Source organism: Cervus canadensis, chromosome 12 (assembly GCF_019320065.1).
Source record: "Cervus canadensis isolate Bull #8, Minnesota chromosome 12, ASM1932006v1, whole genome shotgun sequence".
NCBI lineage: Eukaryota > Metazoa > Chordata > Mammalia > Artiodactyla > Cervidae > Cervus > Cervus canadensis.
Window position 1 is genome coordinate 64,201,706 of NC_057397.1, and position 10,524 is coordinate 64,212,229.

The window sequence follows — 10,524 nt, forward strand, 5'->3', positions numbered from 1 at the left end:
ATCTTTCTATCAAAGGCCAGGGCTCCTTATGGTCAGCCTTCACTGGCAGAGTTAAAAAAAATACCTTCTCCCTTTTCCCCTTCCAGCCTAGGTTGGTAACAGCTCTCAGCTGTTGCTAGACCCAGCACGCTGCTGCAGTCCCCACTGATTCCCTTCAGCCCACCTACACAGCTGTGAATGATCCTTTTATTCAACAATCCTCCAATAACCTGGCTGAGTATGCCAATCAAACGCCTGCAGGAACTCTGACCAATATAATTATGTGTATTTGCGTGTGTGTACAACACTCTGTCGCAAATGGTAGGCATTTTCTCTGCCTCAACTCATGTTATATAAAGCCATTGAAAAGTGCACAAAGAAAACTTTGCCTCGTCTGAGAAATCCAGAAGTATTCAGGCTAGAGAGAACTGAGTTTTAAAGATTTTTTCCACTTAAGGCTACTTGTAGATTTGTTTGTTTTTTTTTAAATCTTTTTCAGCATTATGTCCCACAATTTAAAAGGTGACCATTCTCCAAATGAGTTAACATTTTCTAAAAAAACTCCTATTATTTTAGAAAAGCCAGGCTTCCAATGAACAAAGTGTTGAAGTATATGATCTCCTTTATTATAAAACAAGCAAGCACATTTCAACTTGAGGATACTGATTGCTTAAAACGACACTCTTTTGAATAAACCTATATGAGTTTAATGAAGTTTTTCTGTGATTAGTATAATTTACTACAATTGTGTTCAAACCTCAAATTATGGGTATTATACACATGAAATACCAGCATTGGTCTAAGGAAATTAGTTTAATCACTTTCCTGATGTGAAATGAAAGAGGCACTCTACGGGGCAGGACTGCCCATTAGCACATGATGTGAAGAGGCCAGCCCTCCTCACTGGTCCTTGTAGTGCAGATTCTTACTTTCTCACGACTGCCACTGCTTTTGCTTTTGTATGTGCAAAATACACACGGCTTGTTACAAAGCAATGCTACATATAGTGGTGCTTGTTGCTGTTGATCAATATCCTAAAGCGATGTAGTTGCAGCCTCCCTCATCACTCACCCAGAAAACTGCCAAGCTGCTTCCTCATATGATCCTGCACTTGGCTCATTGCACAAGGATGCCTGGGCTGAAGCAAGGCTTAAATGTAGCCTGCACTCTGCTCAACAGGCCTGTCTAGGCTGCTTCTATGAAGAAAAATTGCCTTTTAAAAATTTACTCAAAAGTGGCAACAGCAGCTCTGCTGCTAGTGTCTCCTAACCAGTCTCTCTTCTGCTGGTCTTGGCTTCTTTTCATTATCTTCATTCAAGAATAAACTTCTAAAATGGAGGTTTGAAAACATTGATGAAAGTAACTGAAGACACAAATCACTGGAAAGATATTCTGTGTTCATGAATGGAAGAATTAATATTGTTAAACTGCCCATACTACCCAAAGTAATCTACAGATTCAGTGCATTCCTATCAAAACTGCAGTGTTATTTTTCACAGAAATAGAAAAAAAGCAATTCTAAAATTCAGAGAATCACAAAAGACCCTGAATAGCTGAAGCAATTTTGAGAAAGTAGAACAAAGCTGGAGGCATCACACCTCCTGGTTTAAAACTGTATTACAAACCTACAGTAATCAAAACAGTATAGTTTCTGACATAAAAAAAGACATATAGACCAATGGAACAGGAAAAGAGAACCTGGAAATTAAACCCTCATATGTATGACCAGACAATCTTCAATGATGGTGCCAAGAATACACAATGTGGAAAGGACAGTCTCTTCAGTAAATGGTCCTGGGGAAACCGGATATCAATATGTAGAAAAATGAAATTGGACTCTCCTCTCTCTCCATATACAAAAGTCAACTCAAGAATGAGTTAAAAACTTAAATTAAGACCTGAAACTGTAAAACTGCTAGAAGAAAACAGAGGGAAAACTTCTTGACATTGGTCTGGACAATAATTTTTTTTTTTAAGATGACCCCAAAAGCACAGAAAACAAAAGCAAAAATAGACAAATGGGATTTCATCAAACAAAAAAGCTTCAGCATAGCAAAGGGAACAATGAATAGAGTGAAGAGACAACCTATGGAAATAGGAAAAATATTTGCCAACCATATATCTGATAAAAGGTTAATATCCAAAATATACAAGGAATAACCAATAGCAAGAAAACACATACCCAATTAAAAAAATGAGCAAAGGACCTGACTAGACATTTCCCAGAGATGACATACCAATGGCCAGCAGATATATGAAAAGATGCTCAACATCACTAGTCATCAAGGAAATGCAAATTCAGACCACAATGACATATCATCTCAGACCTGTTAGAATGATTGTTATCAAAACACCAAAGACAAATACTGGAAAGGATGTGGAGAAACAGGAACATTTGTACAATGTGTGGGAATGTACATTGATTCACCTTCCTCAAAGAATTAAAAATATAGCTATTGTATGATCCAGAAACTCCCTTCTAAGTATCATATATCCAAAGGGAATAAAATTAGTATCTCAAAGAGGTTCCTGCATTTCCACATTCACTATATCATTGTTCACAATAGACAAGAATGGAAACAACCCAAGCGTCCCTCGATGGGTAAATGGATAAAGAAAAAGTGAGAGAGATATACGAAGAAAAAAGAAGACAGCCAGAAGAAAATACATTTTAAAAATCCTTTAAAAAGAAGAAGATCCTGCCATTTGCCACAACATGGATGAGCCTGCTATGTGACGGGCACAGAAGGAGAATTCTGTCTCTACTCATAGAGGTAGAGAGTAGAATGGAGATTGCTAGAGGGGTAGGGGGTGGGGGAAATGGGGGGATGTTGAGTAGAAAGTATAAAGAAAAGCAATGTGAGTTTGATCATGTTGTTTCTTCCTAACCCATTCAGTGGCTCTGTGTTTTAGAGAGAAGTGTGTCTTAAACTTCTACGTGCAATATGAATCACCTGGGATGGGGTGGGGGATGGGGTGCATCTTGTCAAATGCAGATTCCACTTCACTTGGTGTGGGGATCTGAGACTCTGAATTTCTAAAAAGCTCCCAGATGAGACCAATGCTTCTGGTCTGCTGACCACTTGGGTTCTAGAGAAGCACTGTCCAATGTGAATGTCTATGATGATGGAAATGTTCTCTAACTGAACTATCTGTTCTCTAACTGAACTAGCTAGTAGCCACTAGCTTCTTGTGAATGTTGGGGTGAAGTGTGAATATTGAAAGGTAATTTGTGTGACTGAGGAACTGAATTTTACATTTTATTTCATTCTTAATCACTTACATTTATTTATTTCAGTTCATTTTTTGAATTTATGGATGTGACAGTTGGACTATAAAGAAAGCTGAGTGCCAAAGAATTGATGCTTTTGAACTGTGGTGTTAGAGAAGACTCTTGCGAGTCCCTTGGACTGCAAGGGGATCCAACCCCAGTCCATCCTAAAGGAAATCAGTCCTGAATATTGATTGGAAGGACATGCTGAAGCTGAAACGCCAATACTTTGGCCACCTGCTGTGAAGAACTAACTCATTGGAAAAGACCCTGATGCTGGGAAATTTTGAGGGTGGGAGGAGAAGGGGACAACAGAGGATGAGATGGTTGGATGGCATCACTGACTCAATGGACATGAGTTTGAGTAAGCTCCAGGAGTTGGTGATGGACAGGGAGGCCTGGCGTGCTGCAGTCCATGGGGTCGCAAATAGTCGGACACGACTGAGCGACTGAACTAAACCGAACTGAATAGTTGATTCACAGTCTAACTGAAGTATAGTTGATTTACAGTGTTGTATTAGTTTAGGGTACACAGCAAAGGAATTCAGTTATACATATATATAAAATATATGTATATTCTTTTTTAATAATTTTTTATTTATTTTTGGCCATGCTAAGTCTTTGTTGCCGTGCGGGCTTTCTCTAGCTGCAGAGCGGGGCTACTCTCTAGCTGTGGTGCACAAGCTTATTTCGGTGGCTTCTCTAGTTGTGGAGTATGGGCTCTGGGGCATGCGGGCCTCAGTATTGTGGCACATGGGCCCAGTGGTTGAGGCTCCTGGGCACTAGAGCATAGGTTCAGTCACTGCAGCTCACAGGCTCAGATGCTCTGCAGCATGTGGGATCTTCCTAGATCAGGGACCAAACCCATGTCTCCTGCATTGGCAGGCAAAAAATTTTTTAATCACTCAGCCACCAGGGAAGCCCAATGTGAAATTTTTTTTAATTGGAAGATTAGAGTTCTTCTTCTTCTTCTTTTTTTTTTTTGTCTATATTGCCTGACAAAATACAGACAAAAAAATATAGAGTTCTATTTTGTCTGTATTGCTAACTTTAAAGATATAGAATTCTGCATGTCAGATATTGGCAATTTTGTAAAAACTCTGAATGTCAAACACTTTGTTATTGTTCAGTCGCTCAGTCATGTCTGACTCTTTGCGACCCTATGGACTGCAGCATCCCAGGCTTCCCTGTCCTTCACCATCTCCCGGAGTTTGCACAGACTCACGTCCATCGACCATCCAACCATCTCATCCTCTGTCAAAAGCTTTATTTCTTCAATTATTCATCAACAGTGATTGCAATTTGCCCATTCTGTGCAGAAAACACTTTCAGGAACAGAACTTCTGGGATCTTGAGTCCTTGCACAGGGTGGATCGTATATTCTTCCAGGCTGTTATTTTTTTTTTCCCCTGCAGCTGCTGGTGCCAGTCTCCACCCCGCGTGCTATGGCAGGGCTGCTGTGATCCTGTCTGCCAACACCAGCCCACTTGCAGTGGCTGCCTAGCTTGTTTCAGACCTCCAGCTGGGAGCTTCAGTGTGTATTCTGGAACAAACTATATTCTTTTTCAGATAAGGTACTACGTATACTTTCATATAAGGTTCTACAAGTTAGTTAGTATAGTTCCCTGTGCTATACAGTATGTCCCCGTTGGTTATCTATTTTATATGTGGTAGTTTGTATCTGCTAATCCCAAACTGCTCATTTATCCCTCCCCCACTTTTCCCTCTGGTAACCGTAAGTCTGCTTTCTACGTCTGTCATTCACGTACATTACACGGTCACATGGGCTAGTGGCTGCCGTACTGGACATATCAACTATAGAAGACACCATCCATGCTTCTCACCATGACATACAGAGCCATGCAATGATCTGTCTTTTGCTCAGTTACTGCTCCTTACTTCCTACCCTTCCATGTTCTGTATTGTTTGGTACAGCATCGCTAAACAACCATGATTTTCCAAATGGACAAGTGGTTTTTTTTGTTTTTTTTTTTTGACAAGTGGTTTTTATGCTTCCACTTTGCACATGATGTTCCCTTTCCTTGACATGTTCTCCTCCATGTTTTGTGCCCAGTAATGTCCCTTTTTCCCTCCTACCCTGGTCCAATCCCAGCACCTGCTCCTCTGTGAATCTCTCCCCTCATCCTGCTAACCCAATCACTTACCAGCTGCAGATACTGAAGGCCTTTCACACACATTATTTCCTAGTAAACTGGTATAAGGAAACTGAAGCTGGAAGTGGCTTGCCCAGGGTCCCAGAACTGGAAAGCAGATCATAAATTTAAACGTGGGCCTGCCTGATCCTGAAGCGCATTCTTTTCCTTCCACATCCTAGTGCCTTCTGCTGGTGCAGTGCTACGACACGCAGATCCCTCATCACACCATGGTGAAATTATTTCTCTACAGTTTCTCTGCTCTACGGGATCATAAGCTCTTAGAGGTCATGGTTGAGATATTATTTATTCCTGTATCCCTGGGGCCCGGCACATCACGGATACTTAGCATCTCTTGTGGAATCAGCGTGTATGTTTCACCTCTGCAGCTCCATAGCAAAATCCCTGGGTGCAGCCACTGGGTTCATCTCACTGATGTACTTGGTGCTTGACAGGCCCCTAGTAACTGTCTGAATAAATGAATGAATAACTAAATGAGCCTGTTGACTGTGGGCGACATTGGCAGTGATTCTTTTAGGAACCCAAGAGTACAGATTCTTGCTAAGCAGCTTTCGGATGTCAAGATAAAACACTCATTTTCACTCTTTTCATAATTTTACCGAATGCTATTTTTCTACACTGTGTCACTTGGTCTCTTGAGCTATTTTGGATTGAAATCATACATTTTAATTCAATTAACCTACCTTATTAAACAAATATTTAACAAATCTATTACCTAGCACAAATCTGTGCTAGGCCCTAAGAGTACAGAAAAATATAAATTGAATCAGTCATGTTCCTTACCTTAAAACCTGTTGAGAATTAATGCAGGAGAGAGATGGGTACCCAAATCAAGCCAAGGAGAAAACAAGGAGACAGAATAGAGGAGTGTAGGGAAGCTCACGATGGAAAGAGACTGGGATGAAAAAGTTTTGATGCTTACTTCTCTTCGAGTCTGCCTAATTAGTATTGCCAGCGTTCTCCTGAATTAACATCTTGTAAGATACACTTTACTGAGAATGGGAGAAAATGGGAATGCTTTTACATTGCCAGTAGGACCCAGGAATATAAATTGGCATGATCTTTATAAGGGTACTCTGTAATCCTATTCAAATTCTTTAAAAATATGCCATTTGTTCCAGCAATTCTACTTGTAGGAATTTACCCTGAGATAATCATCATGGCTATGTACTGAGTTTCATTGGCAAAGACTTCATTGTAACATTGCTTATAATGATTAAAAAACACAAAAAGACAAATTTCTAAGCCGGAGGGAATTAAATTGCTCAAAATTTATATAATTGAGTACTATTTTGTCATAAAAAATCATACAAATGTATTGATATGGGACAACATCATTATACATTTTTAAGCAAGGAAAAGCAAGTTAGAACATAGAATATGCCATGAGATTTCCTAATTTGGGGGGAAAGTTTGGGGGTACTTTTACATGCACAGATTAATACAGACTTTAGGGAAAGATCCATAGGCTCTGAGTCATGGGATTACATTATTTGTGTCTATGCTTTTCCTCTGTATATGCCACTTTTTATGACAGAAAAATGCATCTCCAAGAAAACTGAAGATACCAGTTTGTTCTGTGGCGTCAATTTAGCCTGGCCTCTAATTACAAAATATCTTCTTAAAGATCCAAGATACCTTACAAGAAATCCTTAGGTGGCCAACTGCTTAGTTATGCCTCCAGCTTGGAGAAGTCCCATTGTCTCCTGTCATCATCCGTGTCTTCATTCCTCGATTGAAGATGGCCATGGTTCCCCTCTCTCTGCTTGCAAACTCATCCTAGACTGAAGCCATCTCATCTTTGGCCAGCCATCACTTGGTCACTGTCCCCCAGTGGGGGGCCCTAGAGCGGAAGTGAGCCTTCCCACACCCGGAGGCTAGTGGCCCAGGCACTTTTCTCACTGTCCAGATTCCTTTGACGAACAACTTCGGTCATGGAGGTCTCTCACCCTTTGTTTTCGTTCTTTCCTGTCATGTGCTGCCGCTTCCTGAGCTTCCTATGTGATGAGGGGTGGGGAGTGGGCTCGTACACAAAATCTTAATGAATTGTCCCAGGAGCCCATGAGTTGCACCATGAGTTGCAAAGGAAATGCAAGAAGTATTTAGAGCCAATTAGGTGGTGCTAGCGGGAAAGAATCTGCCTGCCAATGCAGGAGACATGAGAGACATGGATTCCGTCTTTGGGTTGGGAAGATCCCCTGGAGGAGGGCACGGCATCCCATTCCAGTATTCTTGCCTGGAGATTCCCCATGGACAGAGGAGCCTGGCGGGCTATGGTCCATATAGTCACAAAGAGTCAAACACAACTGAAGCAACTTAGCACGCTCCAACATCTGGATATTATTTGGTCTGTCAAAGAGACATGTGAAAAGAGAAAAGCAAACTAAAGAGAATCTCCCTGATTTGTTCCAACAGCACAGATAGGTTTAGAAGCCTCACATTAACTCCTTCAAGGAAATTCAATTTATCATCCTAAAGATTTCTTCAGCTTTACATCAGGTAGGTGAGGAAGTTTTAAGAGCAAAATTAGAAGATGATTCAGCCTCTTTTTTTGTGTGTGCTGCTTAAGGAGTGTGCTTAAGCCACCTGCGTGCCTTTTCACAGCAGCTTTATAACAGAGCCTGGCTGCCTGATGTCACTCTGCATAGCGGATTGTGTGACAAGGGGATTCAGGAGGCAGTCGAAAGCAGGGTGTGAGGGGAGAGCTGTGTGCCTAGGAAGTACCAATGAGACCGTGTGGGTGCGCCTGGACCCTGAGAGGCCACATCCAAGAACCAACTGGAATAAATCAGCAGCTAATCAGCAAGCTGGAAGGGGAAGCAAAGGCTGAGAGCAGGGAGGTGTACACCTGCTTGAGAGAGGAACCACCCCAAGCAGTGTGGCAGGTGTCCATGGAGGCCACACTCCAGCAGTAAGCGCTGCTCCTGCTCTGGTCGTCCGATGCAGACATACTGACTTCCGGTCTCTGAGGCCCGTCTGCCTCCACGTCTGTATTGTGGGCTACATGCCGGCCAGGGCCTCAGACACCCCGCAATCCCTTCCACCTCGGAGCCTTTGAACCTGCTGTTCACACTCCACAAAGCCTCCTTCCTCTTTGCCGAGCTACCTGCTGCTCACCCTCCCATTTCAGGGTATCTCTCTATCATCTCCAGTTCTAGCTCTAGTTTTATATCTAGATTGACATGTAGATCTAGACACGCACACACACATCCCTCTTACTGTGTCCCAAGCACAGGCCTAAGAAGTTAAGAGGGTCATTTCCTCAGGAGAGCCCTCCTGACCGCCCACCTGGACAAGGCCAAGTCCCCTGTCATGAGCCCCATGGCACTGTGCCTTTCTCCATTGTACCACAAATGTATTTTTCCACTCTTATCGCAGTGCAGAGTTGTGTCCCGGTATCTAGCACAGAGCTTAGCACCTCAGAAATGTTTCATATTTACTTGCGTCTCTTTGATTCGCCTGTCTTCTGAGCTAGAAGGTCAGTTCCCTAAGCACAGGCGTGGTGTTTCTGTTCCTCCTGTGCTCCCAGTGCTTGGCACACAGGATGCAGTCTTCACCGCTGAGCGAGTGAGTGAACTCTACACCAAGCGCCAATGCGGTGACTGCCGTGGGGTAAGACCCAGTCCCTGGCCTCATGCACTTTTCATGAAGTTTAGTGGGGAGACAGACAAGCAGACTGCTGCTCTTCAGTATGAGAGTGCTGGGAAGAGTGTGAACAGGGGCAGTGTGTTACCCAGTGAGTGGGGGGGTGGGCTTAGAGATGGGGGAGGGGAGAAGGCAGGTGGGGGTTGGAGTGGGATCCGGGAAGGCTTTCTGGGGGACGTGCATCTAAGCAGAAGAACACGTGAGTGTTAGGCCAGTGATGCCAGGAAGGAATTTGAGCACTGTCATTCCTGCCAAAGGAAACAGTCGAGACCTGAGAGGAAATCAGGGACCAAAAAAGACAGAGACACGCACACAGGAGGGGCAGGCCTCCTAGCTCAGGCCAGCGGCTATGAGGTTTACCCCTGTCTAAGTGTACTTCTTTTGAGGAGGGATGGATACTGTACAAAAACTTCATTGCACAGTAGACATCATCTATGAAATTGTTTTCTTCCTAAAAAAGAAGGATAAAAGGGACTTCCCTGGTGGTCCAATGGTTAAGACTTCGCCTTCCAATGCAGGGCCTGTGGTTGAGGATCCCTGGTTGGGGAGCTAAGATCCTACATGCCTCAAGGCCAAAAAACCAAAACATAAAACAGAAACAATATCATAACAAATTCAGTAAAGTATTTTAAAATGGTCCACATCAAAAAATTTAAAAAAAGAGAGAAGGAAAACCTGATTGGGAGGGTTCAGTTTGGAAGCAGATTTAAGCCTGACTTCAGAAAGGCCCCTTGAAATGTCCCCGGGACCCTTTCTAATTAGATGGTGTGGAATTCAGCTCAGGGCCCCAGGGGCTGATCACCCTCTCTGTGAGCCGGGCCTGCGGGTTAAGGACTAGCAGTGCCCTCGTCCGATGCTGATTAGACAGGAGGTGCCCTTTATTTTCTGTCATCTTCCCACACCTTAAGTCTCCCGGTGACCGGGCTGACCATCCAGGAATGGTTTGTTAGGTTCACCCTCAGGCCTCCCATCTGCTTGAGGGAAATAAATCCACAGTGTTTGCATTCCTGTTATTCCTAGAACTCTGAGCGGTCCAGAGAAAGCAAAGACAGTCCTTAGCATCGAAGAGCTTAATGTTTAGTTGAGGATATAAGATGTATGTCCCTAAAGCAGTTAGGGCATGGTATTAATTAAAGTTCTTTTATTTACAAGTAATGGAAACTAACTTCCTTCTTAAGCAAAAGGGGGAAATTACTGGATAGAGACAAGGTAATCACACAAAATTGAAGGAGAGTTTGACAACCAGGATGCAGAGTGTACAGAATCCAGGGTAGTTCAGGGATCCTACTGGAGAACGTGGATCTTATCTGTTGAGATTTGTCGTGTGGCTGCCTTTAATTTATTTACCAGTCCCCTCATGTTGGATATATAAGCCATTTCCAATTTTTCGTTGCTATAAATTACAATGTAATAAACATCATGGTACATTGAATCATTGTCTGAATGTCTGATTAA